Source organism: Lepisosteus platostomus, chromosome 14 (assembly GCF_059453375.1).
Source record: "Lepisosteus platostomus isolate fLepPlt1 chromosome 14, fLepPlt1.hap1, whole genome shotgun sequence".
Taxonomy (NCBI): domain Eukaryota; kingdom Metazoa; phylum Chordata; class Actinopteri; order Semionotiformes; family Lepisosteidae; genus Lepisosteus; species Lepisosteus platostomus.
Window position 1 is genome coordinate 28,624,437 of NC_142624.1, and position 21,699 is coordinate 28,646,135.

At 37.8% G+C, this 21,699-nt stretch overlaps 2 long non-coding RNA genes across 2 annotated transcripts in view; both read right to left on the minus strand.

Moving 5' to 3' along the window:
* Positions 1 to 21,699, minus strand: part of LOC148649171 (uncharacterized) — a 218,592-nt gene that overhangs the window by 581 nt on the left and 196,312 nt on the right. The window lies entirely within an intron of this gene.
* Positions 3,839 to 5,670, minus strand: LOC148649172 (uncharacterized). The gene is made up of 2 exons (XR_015926492.1): positions 5,374 to 5,670; positions 3,839 to 4,358 (listed from the first exon to the last, which is right to left on the minus strand). It is a non-coding gene; the product is annotated as an uncharacterized LOC148649172 (long non-coding RNA).

The window sequence follows — 21,699 nt, forward strand, 5'->3', positions numbered from 1 at the left end:
TGGGGACTTAATGGAACATTATATTTCTTAAGTATTTCTTAAGGGTTAAAAGGTTTCGCTTTAAAAGCTGTTCAAGATCCCTCCCTTTTCTGCATGTCTCTCTCTCCAACCCTCCCTACTTCATTATCTATTACATTGCTAGGAAGGCTGATGCATTACTGTACCTATCTCTTGCACATTTTTCAGTGTTTTCATGGTGGGGTTCGATGAATATTATAACCATAGCCTCACAGTATAAAAATACTACCAGTAATATTCCATATTAAATTTTTTTAGATTCACAGAACTATTTTTCCTTTCTTTTTCATAGATTATCATTAATTTCATTAATGTAAAGGCGCTCTAGGGAACAGGAAACTTTAAAACATTTTAAAAAATGCACATTCTGCAGTGTCCAATAAAGCATTGTCTTACATTAGCAACACTGTTAAAACTTGTCAAGGATCACCTCCCTCCCAATAGCTGATGTGTGGGAGCATACTGGTGCGCTTTGATTGCGATACATCATCCAGAGTGGGTTACACATTGGTGGTGGTGGAGGGGAGTCCCCGTGAACTGTAAACCTCTTTGAGTGAAGTGTCCGGATAAGAACTATATAAATTTAAAGAATTATTACACCAGTATAATACCCATGGATAAAAGGCCCAGATTATTCCTGGGAAACGCAGAAAGGATAAAATAATTTTCCATTCACGGAACTAATTCAGTGAATTGATTAACATTTAAATAGTGATGCAACATACGATCTAGTACCTTAACACAATAGAAAGAGAATATAATATTTTTATATTAAATAATAAGATAAATTAAAATGACATGGAAAAGAGCAGGTTTTTAGACTTTTAATAACACCGTTATTGCCTTAATCTGCGATGAATCTCCTGGCCATACAGATGCAGCCATTCAAAGTAAGCGGTACAGACACGTACCGCAGGTAAGATGACACGCGATACCGCGGTGCGTGATTGGTTGACCGACAGGGGCACTCGTGGTCCGTTGGTCTGTCGTAGAAAGACTTACTGTAAACGTCTTTACTGTGCCCGTTGTAGATATTGAATTTTACCACTGAAGGGAAATCTTAGTAGCTGAGCATAAAAAGAATAGGAGCATACTGTAACGCGTGTGAAGGCCATAAACGATATTAATTTTGGAACGTAAACATACAGTATATAGCTGGTCTTGGTACTTTAAAGAAAAAAATACACACCAGTATTCCATTTCTCCCTAAACATTGTAAGCTTCGAAGTCTTTAACTAACGTGATACCGGAGTCAACAAGCATACTTTTAGAATTTGATTAAAAGGGAATATAATATGGAATCGCGTATCTAAAGAATTTAATAACGGTATGATTATATCCGTGTACTGCGGCAGAGCTATGTAGGGCTGTTTCGCCTGCCTGATCATGCGAGCTGTCTTGTAGCCTACTGGTCTAGGTGCGTGACTACCATCTGGCAGGCTGTGTGTTCGAATCCAGCTGGTGTTGGACTTGTTATGGACTGGGTTGGTTGTTATTATGGTTATTAATAATACGATCTATAGTTGAAATCTGAGCCTAAATAAAAAGAAAAAGCAAGTGATTAGGTTTATGAGCAATCTAATTACTTATTCGTTTAAAACGCTATATAAAATAAAGTTTATTATTAATTTGCTGGACAGAGCGGTGAACATTATTATGCATAAGACAAAGATAACGATCCTGATCAGTTTAGAAATCTGTGTACGCTGTAAGTTTTTACTTCTTAAACTTTTAAAATACAAGTTTTGAATAGAAAGAAATCCTCTTCCTGGTATAGCACACCAGCACGTCTTTTTTCTCCAATCAGAGGGGTGTCAGATATTGTCAGCCAATCACCATTCTGCGTTGGGTAGCAACGGGTGACTGTTCTCAGGCGGAAGATGTAAACAGCTTAATGTTCGTGTTAAATAATTTTTTTTTAATTCAATTAAACGGGCACAGTTAAGACATTAAATATACATATACATACTGTATACAGTACAGTTTGCATACGGTAATATGTTTATGTTACGTGATTAAAAAATAAATAAATAAAAATGAAAAGTCCAGCACCAGCTGGATTCGAACACACAACCTGCCAGTTGGTAGTCACGCACCTAGACCAGTAGGCTACAAGACAGCTCGCATGATCAGGCAGGCGAAACAGCCCTACACAGTTCTGCCGCAGTACACGGATATAATCATACCGTTATTAAATTCTTGAGATACGCGATTCCATATTATATTCCCTTTTAAACAAATTCTAAAAGTATGCTTGTTGACGTATCCGGTATCACGTTAGTTAAAGACTTCGAAGCTTACAATGTTTAGGGAGAAATGGAATACCGGTGTGTATTTTTCCTTGTGATATTTTAAGCTCTAGTTGAATGATAGGTGTCGCATTTTAAATCATTCTCGTAGCTAGAAATTATGAAACGCCCTGTTAAAAGCAAGGAAGTTTTTATGCCCCGTTGAAGTAAAACAAAATGCCTGACAAAGTATGGCTTGGACAGATTCCAAGTGCTTGTACAAATGTGCTAAAGAAATTATACTTTGAGTATACAGCTTGTCCAAAGTCATCCATTATTAATACTATTAGTAATATCTTCAGTAAAGGCTTTGATGCATAAATATTTCTGATAAAGGTAGGTTGTGTACTTTTGTCCAACTGAGCAATCTTGCTTTCATAAAATATACCAACATTTGAATGACTGATGATTAACATGCTGTAATACACAGTTCAAAATTAAAGGCTCGAATGCTGTACATGAGAGGTTAAGCTCCCCCTGGCGGTTTTACAAGGCGACGCCGGATAGCTAGTCACGTGACACACGTGATACCGCGTGATACCCCGGTGGGCGTGTCGCGGTAGGCCGTGAAATACCTCACCCATTTTGAATGGCTGCATCTGTACAAGCGGTCTCCATGTTCCCAGAGGTCATCCAACTTTCTCAGGGGAACCAAGTATTTAAAAAAAAGAGAACCTTAGTATGCTCTTAGGCAGTGATAATACTTGAACATTTAATTGTTAACTGAAACTGATGATGAACTAATGTCATTTCACATGTAAAGAACAGCTTTAAAACATGAACTGCAGATACATTCTGTCCGCCCAGTAATGGATAAAAGAACTGAACCTTTTTAGTCTTTAAAGAGTAGACTCACGGGAAATCTGATTCACATATACAGCATCTTCAAAAGCACTGATAAATAGACGATTTCATAATCAAGTGAAGCTCAGAAGACAGAAGTGGAATCTACACAGTAGTGACTAAGTTAAGAATGGGAATTACTTCTTTACATAAAGGCTTGCTAAAGCCATGAAATATTAGCTTCTTTCAAGAAATGGCTGGGTAACATAACTGGATAAATTAGGTACTAGCAACCAAACAGACTAGATCAAGGATCTCCAGACCCACTCTTAGAGAACCCCAATCCAGCACATTTTATAGGCAGCCTTTAAATCATCCATTTTTAAAGGCCTGGAACAATTTAACTTATCAATTAAACCTGTTGTTCAATTAAGTAGAGATCATTTGGAAATCTTAATCTTAATCTTTGAAAGGGGATTTGCTACTGCAATCTTACAAGAATATTTCAATGTTGCTAGTCGGTACAAATATATGCCAGATGGTTCAAGAATTTTATGATTTGTTGATTTTACTGTATACCATAACTTACCTTTAGTCTTCAAACTAATGAAGCAATCCCAAGTAGAATGGGCACACAATTGAAAATCATTAAGCTATAAAATTGAACCATATCGGCAACAAAAAACTGCACATTTGTGAACAAAACATGTAATGACAATGACACATTACAAAAGACAAAAAGGCAAGTATGAAGGAACATCTAACTTTATTAATCTTAAAACAACAATTTCATCAAAATGTAAGTCAAGGCAAATACATACTGATTAACTATTAAACGTAAACTAAATCTAGAATTGCAGTATAAAGCTGAATTATGTAAATTATCTTAATTTATAATGAGAAAGTGGCTAAGAGTAAATAGTGACAAAACTGAAACAGACAAAAATGAAAGTTTCAATTTTGATAAAGAAAAACCCACAACCACTATAACATTCCTCACACTACCTACTGTACATATACCTTTTAACCACCCTTTAAGGCAAAATGTATCTGTATTTTACAAAGAATCAAATCTAAATTGGGTTTTCTGCCCCATGAAACTAAACACTGAAAAAGGCATGGTTTCCAGAAACAGATTTCTAACAAAATGGGACGTTACACGTCGTCCTGAGTACCATTTTATTCAGTACTGTTCCTCCTCATCATCTTCAAAATCAAAGGATGGTCTGCTGACAGTTTCAGCTTCCTCTTCAGATTCTTCATAAGAGCCTGCACAAGGTGAAAGGAAATTGGTATGATGTTTCAGACACAACAAAACGCTACAAACAGCTCCTATCAATATACAGTAGTGGCCCTTAACAAGACTTTCCAGTTGAGAAGACTTTTGTTTTTCAAAAGCATCGTTATTTATGCTAAAAATCCTATATACCATAAAGAATAATGGTATGGACATAAGCAATTAATACAATATCCATGGCATTATTTCATAAAGTCATGCATTTCATATCATAGTAAAACACAGCATCAACTACAAGTGTTAATTTGCATCTCAACCTCCGTGCACCTTGCAAAAATTGCCAAAGTCTGAAGATGCTAAATTTATGTAATGCTCTTGGTAACTACCTGCACATAGACTCAAAAATACTAGAGAATTTTAGTGAGGAAAATCTCCTTCCATCACAAATAAAAGCTATAACACAACTGACTCCACTAAATGTTCGTAGATGTCCAAGAAGATATTTACAGTAACAATGGTCTGCTCGCAAAAAGCTATCTGCATTACCTCACTTTCACTAGTTAATTTCTTCCTTACAGTCTGAATTGCAGTTTTCATTAATCTGACAAATTGTGCCTGGAAATCCTTAAGACCCAGTACTGGAACACTACGGTGAAGGCAACAGCAGACCTGGCTAATCATGCCTCTTCTGGTGTCATTTACATCAGGTTTTGTTCACACTGAGGAAATAAGTCTACTACTACCTTACTGTTCTCGTGGATTATTTCATGCTGGACAATTCATGTTTTGGACAAGATGGGTAGTGCCCATCAAACATACTATTCTCTACATCTTAATTTCATAGGTCAGTGTAGATGTTTTTGAAAAGAGAAGGCACTTTGCACTAACATCTATTGTAATATTGTGACAAGTTGGCGATGTCATTTTTGATTCTTCAATGCCCTCTTCTGCCAATGATTAAATTACTGTGCAAGAGTTTCTGAACATGACTAATGACAGAAAAAAAGGGATATCACACCAATATCCCAAAAGAAATTCAAAACGTACTTTCAAGATCATCCATGTGCTCATGAAGGGTCCTTGCTATGTTGAAAAACTGAGCAAAAGAGAGGGGAAAACGTTCAATTTAAAGATAAAAAGACAAGATTCACATTTCAATAATCGCTATGGACCCACTTCTGCATTCAGTACTAGGATTCCCTACAAAGATTAGCATAATTCACAATGTTCATAAAGGTTTTACAGTTTAAAAGAAATTCTTCTATCGTTAACTCAGTAATAAGTTTAGTTAATTGCAAAACATAAATCAGAGGACACAGGATGTGCATTTTAAAACTGAGAGCAGGAAGTCAACTAGACAGAAAAATTTAAAATAATGTTTCTAAGTAATTCAATGTATCTACAGTGAACGTGTTGTTTAAATTTCCAATATTTTTCTTTTTCTCACTTTCTCCTGAAATGGCGCAGAAAATGAGCATGTCTTGTGTCGTTTGAGGGATTGCATTACAATTACCACTACAGTACGGCTAAAAGTATGACTGTTTTGGGCATTAAATGCAAGAAGCAGCATAAATTCACATACAGAATGTGTGTTTTCAAACCTTTGATTTTTTACCCTTTTTGAGCGACAGCCGCGCGGCTTAAGAAAAATGGCAAAATACGGCCATATTTTTTTCTCGAGGAAATAACCCAACAACACTTTTCCTGCATTTCAACAGCCTCCTAAAGCACAGCAAATGCATCAGAAAAGGTCTAGTTCTTATTGAAACCCTAACCCTAACCCTAGGTCGGGCACTTTGGGAACTCACATACTGTTTCAAAAACACGTCTACAAATGCTGTGTTCGAAAAGTCACCCAAATCACTCCCAGCTAATCAGAAACATTTAAAATAATGTTTCTAAGCTATTCAATGTGTCTACAGTGAGTGTGTTGTTTACATTTTCAGTATTTTTCTTTTTCTCACTGTAGTGATTCATAGCCGTTTCAGGGACGCCAAATATGTAATGTTAGTGGCTCTCTGAAGGCACCAGTTCTGTAGGGTTTGGGCATTTACTGAGACAATTATTAATTGTAGCAGTAAATCACAAAGTTGATTCTTTTGATGGCTTTAGAGTCCAACCATGCGACATAACTCAAACAACGCACACACACAGGTACTAATACACGAGGATACATTTATTAATACATAAAATATGCCTTAAACTAACAGATCTTATCGAGAGGGTTATCAGAATACAAAAGATATATATTCAATCAGTTACGAAGTGTTACATATATCAAGAGGACATACGTTCAGTATATCATTCATTAAGACCGTTTCATAAATGAACTTGGTTATAACTTCTACATTAGATACTCGAAACAAGTACATAACTCTTAGGAATTAAATTGATATCAACTGGTTGGGATAACAATTGAATTCTTGAGCTGTAATGCATTGAAGTTGAATACTCATCCAATCTTTGGGGATTCAGATCTCCTGCGGGCACAAAGAAACAGTTGCAGGCTGTTGCTGTCCAATCCGCGCTCTCTGGCTCGGTGCCAGGCTGTGCTGTGCGGCTTGCGACGGTGCGCTGCTGATGCTCACTGACCGGCTAGTTAGTGTTGGCTTTAACTAGCAAAGTTTGTGCACAGGAGAAAAGATGACTGTTGGACCCAGCAAGTCAGGAAGAGGACCGGTTCGTTCCTAATGAAGAGCTAGTTCTGAATAGTGATTCAGCTGTCCACAGTTCCGACCTGTTCACGAGGCCTGCTGCTGGTTACTCTCTGGCAACCTCCACTCTAGACTCTTAGAACAAAGGAAAGTTCTGGCACTCGGACACACTGGCCGTTCCGTGGTTGTCCGGGCTGAGTCTCAGGATGGTCAGGAGGCGCGCTGCGAGGATGTCCTGCCCTTGGGAGCCTTCTGCTCCTGGGTCGTCCTGCCCTGGAATTCTCCTTTGAATTCCCTTTAGAACAGTCCACAGAATCCTCTCCAGAATCCCTTCTGAATCTTGTTGAATCTCTGTGTTGCCTGTTTTTACCTGGAGGAACTTCAGCTCATTGATTGGCTGAAAGTTCCATGGGCATCAGAGTCCCACGTGGGTTACTCGGCCCTACCAGTCCCTGATTGGTTGATCAAGGTGAGATATGAGTCACTTACTCCTGACACTTAGTAATGCAGTCCAGATGTCCAACTGGCACTCCCTAGACAGATAGGCGCCAATGGATGACCATTGATCATGATAGCCAGGCTTAGCTAAGTGCATCCCCCTTTGGGAGCTGTCCTAGGACCTTAAATCACCCTGGGAATAGTCTCTCTGTGGCTGCACCACAGAGATGAACAGAGAAATGGGGCCTCATTTGGGAAGCTCAGAAACACTTAATTCTGCCTTATTAATAAGCCTCGCCGCTACATCACTTTCTCCTAAAATGGCGCAGAAAATGAGCCAGTTTTGTGTCGTTTGTGGGAATGCATTACAATTCCCACTACAGTACGGCTAAAACTATGATTGTTTTGGGCATTAAATGCAAGTAGCAGCATAAATTCACATACAGAATGTGTGTTTTCAAACATTTGATTTTTGACCCTTTTTGAGCGACAGCCGCACGGCTTAAGAAAAATGGCAAAATACGGCAATATTTTTTTCTCGAGGAAACAACCAAAAAACACTTTTCCGGCATTTCAAATGCATCCTAATGCACAGCAAATGCATCAGAAAAGGTCTAGTTCTTATTGAAACCCTATCCCTAACCCTACGCCGGGCACTTTGGGAACTCACATACTGAATCAAAAACACGTCTACAAATAGTGTGTTCGAAAAGTCACCCAAATCACTCCCAGCCAGTCAGAACCATTTAAAATAATGTTTCTAAGCAATTTAATGTATCTACAGTGAGTGTCTTGTTTAAATTTCCAGTATTTTTATTTTTCTCACTTTCTCCTAAAATGGCGCAGAAAATTAGCATGTCTTGTGTCGTCTGTGGGATTGAATTACAATTCCCACTACAGTACGGCTAAAACTATGATTGTTTTGGGCATTAAATGCAAGAAGCAGGATAAATTCACATACAGAATGTGTGTTTTCAAACTCTTGATTTTTGACCCTTTTTGAGCGACAGCCGCGCGGCTTAAGAAAAATGGGAAAATACGGCCATATTTTTTTGTCGAGGAAACAACCAAACAACACTTTTCCTGCATTTCAACAGCCTCCTAAAGCACAGCAAATGCATCAGAAAAGGTCTAGTTCTTATTGAAACCCTAACCCTAACCCTAGGTCGGGCACTTTGGGAACTCACATACTGTATCAAAAACACGTCTACAAATACTTTTTTTGAAAAGTCACCCAAATCACTCTCAGCAAGTCAGAAACATTTAAAATAATGTTTCTAAGCAATTCAGTGTGTCTACAGTGAGTGTGTTGTTTAAATTTCCAGTATTTTTTTATTTCTCACTTTCTCCTGAAATGGCACAGAAAATTAGCAAGTCTTGTGTCGTTTGTGGGATTGCATTACAATTCCCACTACAGTACGGCTAAAACTATGATTGTTTTGGGCATTAAATGCAAGAAGCAGCATAAATTCACATACAGAATGTGTGTTTTCAAACATTTGATTTTTGACCCTTTTTGAGCGACAGCCGCGCGGCTTAAGAAAAATGGCAAAATACGGCCATATTTTTTTCTAGAGGAAACAACCAAACAACACTTTTCCTGCATTTCAACAGCCTCCTAAAGCACAGCAAATGCATCAGAAAAGGTCTAGTTCTTATTGAAACCCTAACCCTAACCCTAGGTCGGGCACTTTGTGAACTCACATAGCGTATCAAAAACACGTCTTCAAATAGTGTGTTCAAAAAGTCACCCAAATCACTCCTAGCTAGTCAGAAACATTTAAAATAATGTTTCTAAGCAATTCAATGTATCTACAGTGAGTGTGTTGCTTAAATTTCCAGTATGTTTCTTTTTCTCACTTTCTCCTAAAATGGCGCAGAAAATGAGCCAGTCTTGTGTCGTCTGTGGGATTGCATTACAATTCCCACTACAGTACGGCTAAAACTATGATTGTTTTGGGCATTAAATGCAAGAAGCAGGATAAATTCACATACAGAATGTGTGTTTTCAAACTTTTGATTTTTGACCCTTTTTGAGCGACAGCCGCGCGGCTTAAGAAAAATGGGAAAATACGGCCATATTTTTTTCTCGAGGAAACAACCAAACAACACTTTCCTGCATTTCAACAGCCTCCTAAAGCACAGCAAATGCATCAGAAATGGTCTAGTTCTTATTGAAACCCTAACCCTAACCCTAGGTCGGGCACTTTGGGAACTCACATACTGTATCAAAAACACGTCTACAAATAGTGTGTTCGAAAAGTCACCCAAATCACTCTCAGCTAGTCAGAAACATTTAAAATAATGTTTCTAAGCACTTCAATGTGTCTACAGTGAGTGTGTTGTTTACATTCCAAGTATTTTTCTTTTTCTCACTTTCTCCTAAAATGGCACAGAAAATGAGCCAGTCTTGAGTCGTCTGTGGGATTGCATTACAATTCCCACTACAGTAGGGCTAAAACTATGATTGTTTTGGGCATTAAATGCAAGAAGCAGCATAAATTCACATACAGAATGTGTGTTTTCAAACATTTGATTTTTGACCCTTTTTGAGCGACAGCCGCGCGGCTTAAGAAAAATGTCAAAATACGGCCATATTTTTTTCTCAAGGAAACAACCAAACAACACTTTTCCGTCATTTCAAATGCATCCTAATGCACAGCAAATGCATCAGAAAAGGTCTAGTTCTTATTGAAACCCTAACCCTAACCCTAGGTCGGGCACTTTGGGAACTCACATACTGTATCAAAAACACGTCTACAAATACTGTTTTCGAAAAGTCACCCAAATCACTCCCAGCTAGTCAGAACCATTTAAAATAATGTTTCTAAGCAACTCAATGTATCTACAGTGAGTGTGTTGTTTACATTTCCAGTATTTTTCTTTTTTTCACTTTCTCCTAAAATGGCGCAGAAAATGAGCCAGTCTGGTGTCGTTTGTGGGATTGCATTACAAAAGCCTCCTAAAGCACAGCAAATGCATCAGAAAAGGTCTAGTTCTTATTGAAACCCTAACCCTAACCCTAGGTCGGGCACTTTGGGAACTCACATACTGTATCAAAAACACGTCTTCAAATACTGTGTTCAAAAAGTCACCCAAATCACTCCCAGCTTGTCAGAAACATTTAAAATAATGTTTCTAAGTAATTCAGTGTGTCTACAGTGAGTGTGTTGTTTAAATTTCCAGTATTTTTTTATTTCTCACTTTCTTCTAAAATGGCACAGAAAATGAACCAGTCTTGAGTCGTCTGTGGGATTGCATTACAATTCCCACTACAGTACGGCTAAAACTATGATTGTTTTGGGCATTAAATGCAAGAAGCAGCATAAATTCACATACAGAATGTGTGTTTTCAAACATTTGATTTTTGACCCTTTTTGAGCGACAGCCGCGCGGCTTAAGAAAAATGTCAAAATACGGCCATATTTTTTTCTCGAGGAAATAACCCAACAACACTTTTCCTGCATTTCAACAGCCTCCTAAAGCACAGCAAATGCATCAGAAAAGGTCTAGTTCTTATTGAAACCCTAAGCCTAACCCTAGGTCGGGCACTTTGGGAACCCACATACTGTATCAAAAACACGTCTACAAATACTTTTTTTGAAAAGTCACCCAAATCACTCTCAGCTAGTCAGAAACATTTAAAATAATGTTTCTAAGTAATTCAGTGTGTCTACAGTGAGTGTGTTGTTTAAATTTCCAGTATTTTTTTATTTCTCACTTTCTCCTGAAATGGCGCAGAAAATAAGCAAGTCTTGTGTCGTTTGTGGGATTGCATTACAATTCCCACTACAGTACGGCTAAAACTAAGATTGTTTTGGGCATTAAATGCAAGAAGCAGGATAAATTCACATACAGAATGTGTGTTTTCAAACTTTTGATTTTTGACCCTTTTTGAGCGACAGCCGCGCGGCTTAAGAAAAATGTCAAAATACGGCCATATTTTTTTCTCGAGGAAATAACCCAACAACACTTTTCCTGCATTTCAACAGCCTCCTAAAGCACAGCAAATGCATCAGAAAAGATCTAGTTCTTAATGAAACCCTAACCCTAAACCTAGGTCGGTCACTTTGGGAACTCACATACTGTATCAAAAACATGTCTACAAATACTTTTTTCGAAAAGTCAACCGAATCACTCTCAGCTAGTCAGAAACATTTAAAATAATGTTTCTAACAATTCAGTGTGTCTACAGTGAGTATGTTTTTTAAGTTTCCAGTATTTTTTTATTTCTCACTTTCTCCTGAAATGGCGCAGAAAATAAGCAAGTCTTGTGTCGTTTGTGGGATTGCATTACAATTCCCCCTACAGTACGGCTAAAACTATGATTGTTTTGGGCATTAAATGCAAGAAGCAGGATAAATTCACATACAGAATGTGTGTTTTCAAACTTTTGATTTTTGACCCTTTTTGAGCGACAGCCGCGCGGCTTAAGAAAAATGGCAAAATACGGCCATATTTTTTTCTCGAGGAAACAACCAAACAACACTTTTCCTGCATTTCAACAGCCTCCTAAAGCACAGCAAATGCATCAGAAAAGGTCTAGTTCTTATTGAAACCCTAACCCTAACCCTAGGTCGGGCACTTTGGGAACTCACATACTGTATCAAAAACACGTCTTCAAATACTGTGTTCAAAAAGTCACCCAAATCACTCCCAGCTTGTCAGAAACATTTAAAATAATGTTTCTACAGTGAGTGTGTTGTTTACATTTCCAGTATTTTTCTTTTTCTCACTTTCTCCTAAAATGGCACAGAAAATGAGCCAGTCTTGTGTCGTTTGTGGGATTGCATTACAATTCCCACTACAGTACGGCTAAAACTATGATTGTTTTGGGCATTAAATGCAAGAAGCAGCATAAATTCACATACAGAATGTGTGTTTTCAAACATTTGATTTTTGACCCTTTTTGAGCGACAGCCGCGCGGCTTAAGAGAAATGGCAAAATACGGCCATATTTTTTTCTTGACGAAACAACCAAACAACACTTTTCCTGCATTTCAACAGCCTCCTAAAGCACAGCAAATGCATCAGAAAAGCTCTAGTTCTTATTGAAACCCTAACCCTAACCCTAGGTCGGGCACTTTGGGAACCCACATACTGTATCAAAAACACGTCTACAAATACTTTTTTTGAAAAGTTACCCAAATCACTCTCAGCTAGTCAGAAACATTTAAAATAATGTTTCTAAGTAATTCAGTGTGTCTACAGTGAGTGTGTTGTTTAAATTTCCAGTATTTTTTTATTTCTCACTTTCTCCTGAAATGGCGCAGAAAATAAGCAAGTCTTGTGTCGTTTGTGGGATTGCATTACAATTCCCACTACAGTACGGCTAAAACTATGATTGTTTTGGGCATTTAATGCAAGAAGCAGCATAAATTCACATACAGAATGTGTGTTTTCAAACATTTGATTTTTGACCCTTTTTGAGCGACACCCGCGCGGCTTAAGAAAAATGGCAAAATACGACCATATTTTTTTCTCGAGGAAACAACCAAACAACACTTTTTCTGCGTTTCAAATGCACCCTAATGCACAGCAAATGCATCAGAAAAGGTCTAGTTCTTTTTGAAACCCTAACCCTAACCCTAGGTCGGGCACTTTGGGAACTCACATACTGTATCAAAAACACGTCTTCAAATACTGTGTTCAAAAAGTCACCCAAATCACTCCCAGCTTGTCAGAAACATTTAAAATAATGTTTCTAAGTAATTCAGTGTGTCTACAGTGAGTGTGTTGTTTAAATTTCCAGTATTTTTTTATTTCTCACTTTCTCCTGAAATGGCGCAGAAAATAAGCAAGTCTTGTGTCGTTTGTGGGATTGCATTACAATTCCCACTACAGTACGGCTAAAACTAAGATTGTTTTGGGCATTAAATGCAAGAAGCAGGATAAATTCACATACAGAATGTGTGTTTTCAAACTTTTGATTTTTGACCCTTTTTGAGCGACAGCCGCGCGGCTTAAGAAAAATGTCAAAATACGGCCATATTTTTTTCTCGAGGAAATAACCCAACAACACTTTTCCTGCATTTCAACAGCCTCCTAAAGCACAGCAAATGCATCAGAAAAGGTCTAGTTCTTATTGAAACCCTAAGCCTAACCCTAGGTCGGGCACTTTGGGAACCCACATACTGTATCAAAAACACGTCTACAAATACTTTTTTTGAAAAGTCACCCAAATCACTCTCAGCTAGTCAGAAACATTTAAAATAATGTTTCTAAGTAATTCAGTGTGTCTACAGTGAGTGTGTTGTTTAAATTTCCAGTATTTTTTCATTTCTCACTTTCTCCTGAAATGGCGCAGAAAATAAGCAAGTCTTGTGTCGTTTGTGGGATTGCATTACAATTCCCACTACAGTACGGATAAAACTATGATTGTTTTGGGCATTAAATGCAAGAAGCAGGATAAATTCACATACAGAATGTGTGTTTTCAAACATTTGATTTTTGACCCTTTTTGAGCGACAGCCGCGCGGCTTAAGAAAAATGTCAAAATACGGCCATATTTTTTTCTCGAGGAAATAACCCAACAACACTTTTCCTGCATTTCAACAGCCTCCTAAAGCACAGCAAATGCATCAGAAAAGGTCTAGTTCTTATTGAAACCCTAACCCTAACCCTAGGTCGGGCACTTTGTGAACTCACATAGCGTATCAAAAACACGTCTTCAAATAGTGTGTTCAAAAAGTCACCCAAATCACTCCTAGCTAGTCAGAAACATTTAAAATAATGTTTCTAAGCAATTCAATGTATCTACAGTGATTGTGTTGCTTAAATTTCCAGTATGTTTCTTTTTCTCACTTTCTTCTAAAATGGCGCAGAAAATGAGCCAGTCTTGTGTCGTCTGTGGGATTGCATTACAATTCCCACTACAGTACGGCTAAAACTATGATTGTTTTGGGCATTAAATGCAAGAAGCAGGATAAATTCACATACAGAATGTGTGTTTTCAAACTTTTGATTTTTGACCCTTTTTGAGCGACAGCCGCGCGGCTTAAGAAAAATGGCAAAATACGGCCATATTTTTTTCTCGAGGAAATAACCCAACAACACTTTTCCTGCATTTCAACAGCCTCCTAAAGCACAGCAAATGCATCAGAAAAGGTCTAGTTCTTATTGAAACCCTAAGCCTAACCCTAGGTCGGGCACTTTGGGAACCCACATACTGTATCAAAAACACGTCTACAAATACTTTTTTTGAAAAGTCACCCAAATCACTCTCAGCTAGTCAGAAACATTTAAAATAATGTTTCTAAGTAATTCAGTGTGTCTACAGTGAGTGTGTTGTTTAAATTTCCAGTATTTTTTTATTTCTCACTTTCTCCTGAAATGGCGCAGAAAATAAGCAAGTCTTGTGTCGTTTGTGGGATTGCATTACAATTCCCACTACAGTACGGCTAAAACTAAGATTGTTTTGGGCATTAAATGCAAGAAGCAGGATAAATTCACATACAGAATGTGTGTTTTCAAACTTTTGATTTTTGACCCTTTTTGAGCGACAGCCGCGCGGCTTAAGAAAAATGGCAAAATACGGCCATATTTTTTTCTCGAGGAAATAACCCAACAACACTTTTCCTGCATTTCAACAGCCTCCTAAAGCACAGCAAATGCATCAGAAAAGATCTAGTTCTTAATGAAACCCTAACCCTAAACCTAGGTCGGTCACTTTGGGAACTCACATACTGTATCAAAAACACGTCTACAAATACTTTTTTCGAAAAGTCAACCGAATCACTCTCAGCTAGTCAGAAACATTTAAAATAATGTTTCTAACAATTCAGTGTGTCTACAGTGAGTGTGTTGTTTAAGTTTCCAGTATTTTTTTATTTCTCACTTTCTCCTGAAATGGCGCAGAAAATAAGCAAGTCTTGTGTCGTTTGTGGGATTGCATTACAATTCCCCCTACAGTACGGCTAAAACTATGATTGTTTTGGGCATTAAATGCAAGAAGCAGGATAAATTCACATACAGAATGTGTGTTTTCAAACTTTTGATTTTTGACCCTTTTTGAGCGACAGCCGCGCGGCTTAAGAAAAATGGCAAAATACGGCCATATTTTTTTCTCGAGGAAACAACCAAACAACACTTTTCCTGCATTTCAAATGCACCCTAATGCACAGCAAATGCATCAGAAAAGGTCTAGTTCTTATTGAAACCCTAACCCTAACCCTAGGTCGGGCACTTTGGGAACTCACATACTGTATCAAAAACACGTCTTCAAATACTGTGTTCAAAAAGTCACCCAAATCACTCCCAGCTTGTCAGAAACATTTAAAATAATGTTTCTACAGTGAGTGTGTTTACATTTCCAGTATTTTTCTTTTTCTCACTTTCTCCTAAAATGGCGCAGAAAATGAGCCAGTCTGGTGTCGTTTGTGGGATTGCATTACAACAGCCTCCTAAAGCACAGCAAATGCATCAGAAAAGGTCTAGTTCTTATTGAAACCCTAACCCTAACCCTAGGTCGGGCACTTTGGGAACTCACATACTGTATCAAAAACACGTCTTCAAATACTGTGTTCAAAAAGTCACCCAAATCACTCCCAGCTAGTCAAAAACATTTAAAATAATGTTTCTAAGCACTTCAGTGTGTCTACAGTGAGTGTGTTGTTTACATTTCCAGTATTTTTCTTTTTCTCACTTTCTCCTAAAATGGCGCAGAAAATGAGCCAGTCTGGTGTCGTTTGTGGGATTGCATTACAACAGCCTCCTAAAGCACAGCAAATGCATCAGAAAAGGTCTAGTTCTTATTGAAACCCTAACCCTAACCCTAGGTCGGGCACTTTGGGAACTCACATACTGTATCAAAAACACGTCTTCAAATACTGTGTTCAAAAAGTCACCCAAATCACTCCCAGCTTGTCAGAAACATTTAAAATAATGTTTCTACAGTGAGTGTGTTTACATTTCCAGTATTTTTCTTTTTCTCACTTACTCCTAAAATGGTGCAGAAAATGAGCCAGTCTGGTGTCGTTTGTGGGATTGCATTACAACAACCTCCTAAAGCACAGCAAATGCATCAGAAAAGGTCTAGTTCTTATTGAAACCCTAACCCTAACCCTAGGTCGGGCACTTTGGGAACTCACATACTGTATCAAAAACACGTCTTCAAATACTGTGTTCAAAAAGTCACCCAAATCACTCCCAGCTTGTCAGAAACATTTAAAATAATGTTTCTAAGTAATTCAGTGTGTCTACAGTGAGTGTGTTGTTTAAATTTCCAGTATTTTTTTATTTCTCACTTTCTCCTAAAATGGCACAGAAAATGAACCAGTCTTGAGTCGTCTGTGGGATTGCATTACAATTCCCACTACAGTACGGCTAAAACTATGATTGTTTTGGGCATTAAATGCAAGAAGCAGCATAAATTCACATACAGAATGTGTGTTTTCAAACATTTGATTTTTGACCCTTTTTGAGCGACAGCCGCGCGGCTTAAGAAAAATGTCAAAATACGGCCATATTTTTTTCTCGAGGAAATAACCCAACAACACTTTTCCTGCATTTCAACAGCCTCCTAAAGCACAGCAAATGCATCAGAAAAGGTCTAGTTCTTATTGAAACCCTAAGCCTAACCCTAGGTCGGGCACTTTGGGAACCCACATACTGTATCAAAAACACGTCTACAAATACTTTTTTTGAAAAGTCACCCAAATCACTCTCAGCTAGTCAGAAACATTTAAAATAATGTTTCTAAGTAATTCAGTGTGTCTACAGTGAGTGTGTTGTTTAAATTTCCAGTATTTTTTTATTTCTCACTTTCTCCTAAAATGGCACAGAAAATAAGCAAGTCTTGTGTCGTTTGTGGGATTGCATTACAATTCCCACTACAGTACGGCTAAATCTAAGATTGTTTTGGGCATTAAATGCAAGAAGCAGGATAAATTCACATACAGAATGTGTGTTTTCAAACTTTTGATTTTTGACCCTTTTTGAGCGACAGCCGCGCGGCTTAAGAAAAATGGCAAAATACGGCCATATTTTTTTCTCGAGGAAATAACCCAACAACACTTTTCCTGCATTTCAACAGCCTCCTAAAGCACAGCAAATGCATCAGAAAAGATCTAGTTCTTAATGAAACCCTAACCCTAAACCTAGGTCGGTCACTTTGGGAACTCACATACTGTATCAAAAACACGTCTACAAATACTTTTTTCGAAAAGTCAACCGAATCACTCTCAGCTAGTCAGAAACATTTAAAATAATGTTTCTAAGCAATTCAGTGTGTCTACAGTGAGTGTGTTGTTTAAGTTTCCAGTATTTTTTTATTTCTCACTTTCTCCTGAAATGGCGCAGAAAATAAGCAAGTCTTGTGTCGTTTGTGGGATTGCATTACAATTCCCCCTACAGTACGGCTAAAACTATGATTGTTTTGGGCATTAAATGCAAGAAGCAGGATAAATTCACATACAGAATGTGTGTTTTCAAACTTTTGATTTTTGACCCTTTTTGAGCGACAGCCGCGTGGCTTAAGAAAAATGGCAAAATACGGCCATATTTTTTTCTCGAGGAAACAACCAAACAACACTTTTCCTGCATTTCAACAGCCTCCTAAAGCACAGCAAATGCATCAGAAAAGGTCTAGTTCTTATTGAAACCCTAACCCTAACCCTAGGTCGGGCACTTTGGGAACTCACATACTGTATCAAAAACACGTCTTCAAATACTGTGTTCAAAAAGTCACCCAAATCACTCCCAGCTTGTCAGAAACATTTAAAATAATGTTTCTAAGTAATTCAGTGTGTCTACAGTGAGTGTGTTGTTTAAATTTCCAGTATTTTTTTATTTCTCACCTTCTCCTGAAATGGCGCAGAAAATAAACAAGTCTTGTGTCGTTTGTGGGATTGCATTACAATTCCCACTACAGTACGGCTAAAACTAAGATGGTTTTGGGCATTAAATGCAAGAAGCAGGATAAATTCACATACAGAATGTGTGTTTTCAAACTTTTGATTTTTGACCCTTTTTGAGCGACAGCCGCGCGGCTTAAGAAAAATGGCAAAATACGGCCATATTTTTTTCTCGAGGAAATAACCCAACAACACTTTTCCTGCATTTCAACAGCCTCCTAAAGCACAGCAAATGCATCAGAAAAGATCTAGTTCTTAATGAAACCCTAACCCTAAACCTAGGTCGGTCACTTTGGGAACTCACATACTGTATCAAAAACACGTCTACAAATACTTTTTTCGAAAAGTCAACCGAATCACTCTCAGCTAGTCAGAAACATTTAAAATAATGTTTCTAAGCAATTCAGTGTGTCTACAGTGAGTGTGTTGTTTAAGTTTCCAGTATTTTTTTATTTCTCACTTTCTCCTGAAATGGCGCAGAAAATAAGCAAGTCTTGTGTCGTTTGTGGGATTGCATTACAATTCCCCCTACAGTACGGCTAAAACTAAGATGGTTTTGGGCATTAAATGCAAGAAGCAGGATAAATTCACATACAGAATGTGTGTTTTCAAACTTTTGATTTTTGACCCTTTTTGAGCGACAGCCGCGCGGCTTAAGAAAAATGGCAAAATACGGCCATATTTTTTTCTCGAGGAAATAACCCAACAACACTTTTCCTGCATTTCAACAGCCTCCTAAAGCAAAGCAAATGCATCAGAAAAGGTCAAGTTCTTATTGAAACCCTAACCCTAACCCTAGGTCGGGCACTTTGGGAACTCACATACTGTATCAAAAACACGTCTACAAATACTGTGTTCAACCAGTCACCCAAATCACTCTCAGCTAGTCAGAAACATTTAAAATAATGTTTCTAAGCACTTCAATGTGTTTACAGTGAGTGTGTTGTTTACATTTCCAGTATTTTTCTTTTTCTCACTTTCTCCTAAAATGGCGCAGAAAATGAGCCAGTCTGGTGTCGTTTGTGGGATTGCATTACAACAGCCTCCTAAAGCACAGCAAATGCATCAGAAAAGGTCTAGTTCTTATTGAAACCCTAACCCTAACCCTAGGTCGGGCACTTTGGGAACTCACATACTGTATCAAAAACACGTCTTCAAATACTGTGTTCAAAAAGTCACCCAAATCACTCCCAGCTTGTCAGAAACATTTAAAATAATGTTTCTAAGTAATTCAGTGTGTCTACAGTGAGTGTGTTGTTTAAATTTCCAGTATTTTTTTATTTCTCACTTTCTCCTAAAATGGCACAGAAAATGAACCAGTCTTGAGTCGTCTGTGGGATTGCATTACAATTCCCACTACAGTACGGCTAAAACTATGATTGTTTTGGGCATTAAATGCAAGAAGCAGCATAAATTCACATACAGAATGTGTGTTTTCAAACATTTGATTTTTGACCCTTTTTGAGCGACAGCCGCGCGGCTTAAGAAAAATGTCAAAATACGGCCATATTTTTTTCTCGAGGAAATAACCCAACAACACTTTTCCTGAATTTCAACAGCCTCCTAAAGCACAGCAACCCTAAGTCGGGCACTTTGGGAACTCACATACTGTATCAAAAACACGTCTACAAATACTTTTTTTGAAAAGTCACCCAAATCACCCTCAGCTAGTCAGAAACATTTAAAATAATGTTTCTAAGCAATTCAGTGTGTCTACAGTGAGTGTGTTGTTTAAATTTCCAGTATTTTTTTATTTCTCACTTTCTCCTGAAATGGCGCAGAAAATAAGCAAGTCTTGTGTCGTTTGTGGGATTGCATTACAATTCCCACTACAGTACGGCTAAAACTATGATTGTTTTGGGCATTAAATGCAAGAAGCAGCATAAATTCACATACAGAATGTGTGTTTTCAAACATTTGATTTTTGACCCTTTTTGAGCGACAGCCGCGCGGCTTAAGAAAAATGGCAAAATACGGCCATATTTTTTTCTCGAGGAAACAACCAAACAACACTTTTCCTGCATTTCAACAGCCTCCTATAGCACAGCAAATGCATCAGAATAGGTCTAGTTCTTATTGAAACCCTAACCCTAACCCTAGGTCGGGCACTTTGGGAACCCACATACTGTATCAAAAACACGTCTACAAATACTTTTTTTGAAAAGTCACCCAAATCACTCTCAGCTAGTCAGAAACATTTAAAATAATGTTTCTAAGCAATTCAGTGTGTCTACAGTGAGTGTGTTGTTTAAATTTCCAGTATTTTTTTATTTCTCACTTTCTCCTGAAATGGCGCAGAAAATAAGCAAGTCTTGTGTCGTTTGTGGGATTGCATTACAATTCCCACTACAGTACGGCTAAAACTATGATTGTTTAGGGCATTAAATGCAAGAAGCAGCATAAATTCACATACAGAATGTGTGTTTTCAAACATTTGATTTTTGACCCTTTTTGAGCGACAGCCGCGCGGCTTAAGAAAAATGGCAAAATACGGCCATATTTTTTTCTAGAGGAAACAACCAAACAACACTTTTCCTGCATTTCAACAGCCACCTATAGCACAGCAAATGCATCAGAAAAGGTCTAGTTCTTATTGAAACCCTAACCCTAACCCTAGGTCGGGCACTTTGGGAACTCACATACTGTATCAAAAACACGTCTACAAATAGTGTGTTCGAAAAGTCACCCAAATCACTCCCAGCCAGTCAGAAACATTTAAAATAATGTTTCTAAGCAATTCAATGTATCTACAGTGAGTGTGTTGTTTAAATTTCCAGTATTTTTCTTTTTCTCACTTTCTCCTAAAATGGCGCAGAAAATGAGCCAGTCTTGTGTCGTCTGTGGGATTGCATTACAATTCCCACTACAGTACGGATAAAACTATGATTGTTTTGGGCATTAAATGCAAGAAGCAGCATAAATTCACATACAGAATGTGTGTTTTCAAACTTTTGATTTTTGACCCTTTTTGAGCGACAGCCGCGCGGCTTAAGATAAATGGCAAAATACGGCCATATTTTTTTCTCGAGGAAATAACCCAACAACACTTTTCCTGCATTTCAACAGCCTCCTAAAGCACAGCAAATGCATCAGAAAAGATCTAGTTCTTAATGAAACCCTAACCCTAAACCTAGGTCGGTCACTTTGGGAACTCACATACCGTATCAAAAACACGTCTACAAATACTTTTTTCGAAAAGTCAACCGAATCACTCTCAGCTAGTCAGAAACATTTAAAATAATGTTTCTAAGCAATTCAGTGTGTCTACAGTGAGTGTGTTGTTTAAATTTCCAGTATTTTTTTATTTCTCACTTTCTCCTAAAATGGCGCAGAAAATGAGCCAGTCTTGTGTCGTTTGTGGGATTGCATTACAATTACCACTACAGTACGGCTAAAACTATGATTGTTTTGGGCATTAAATGCAAGAA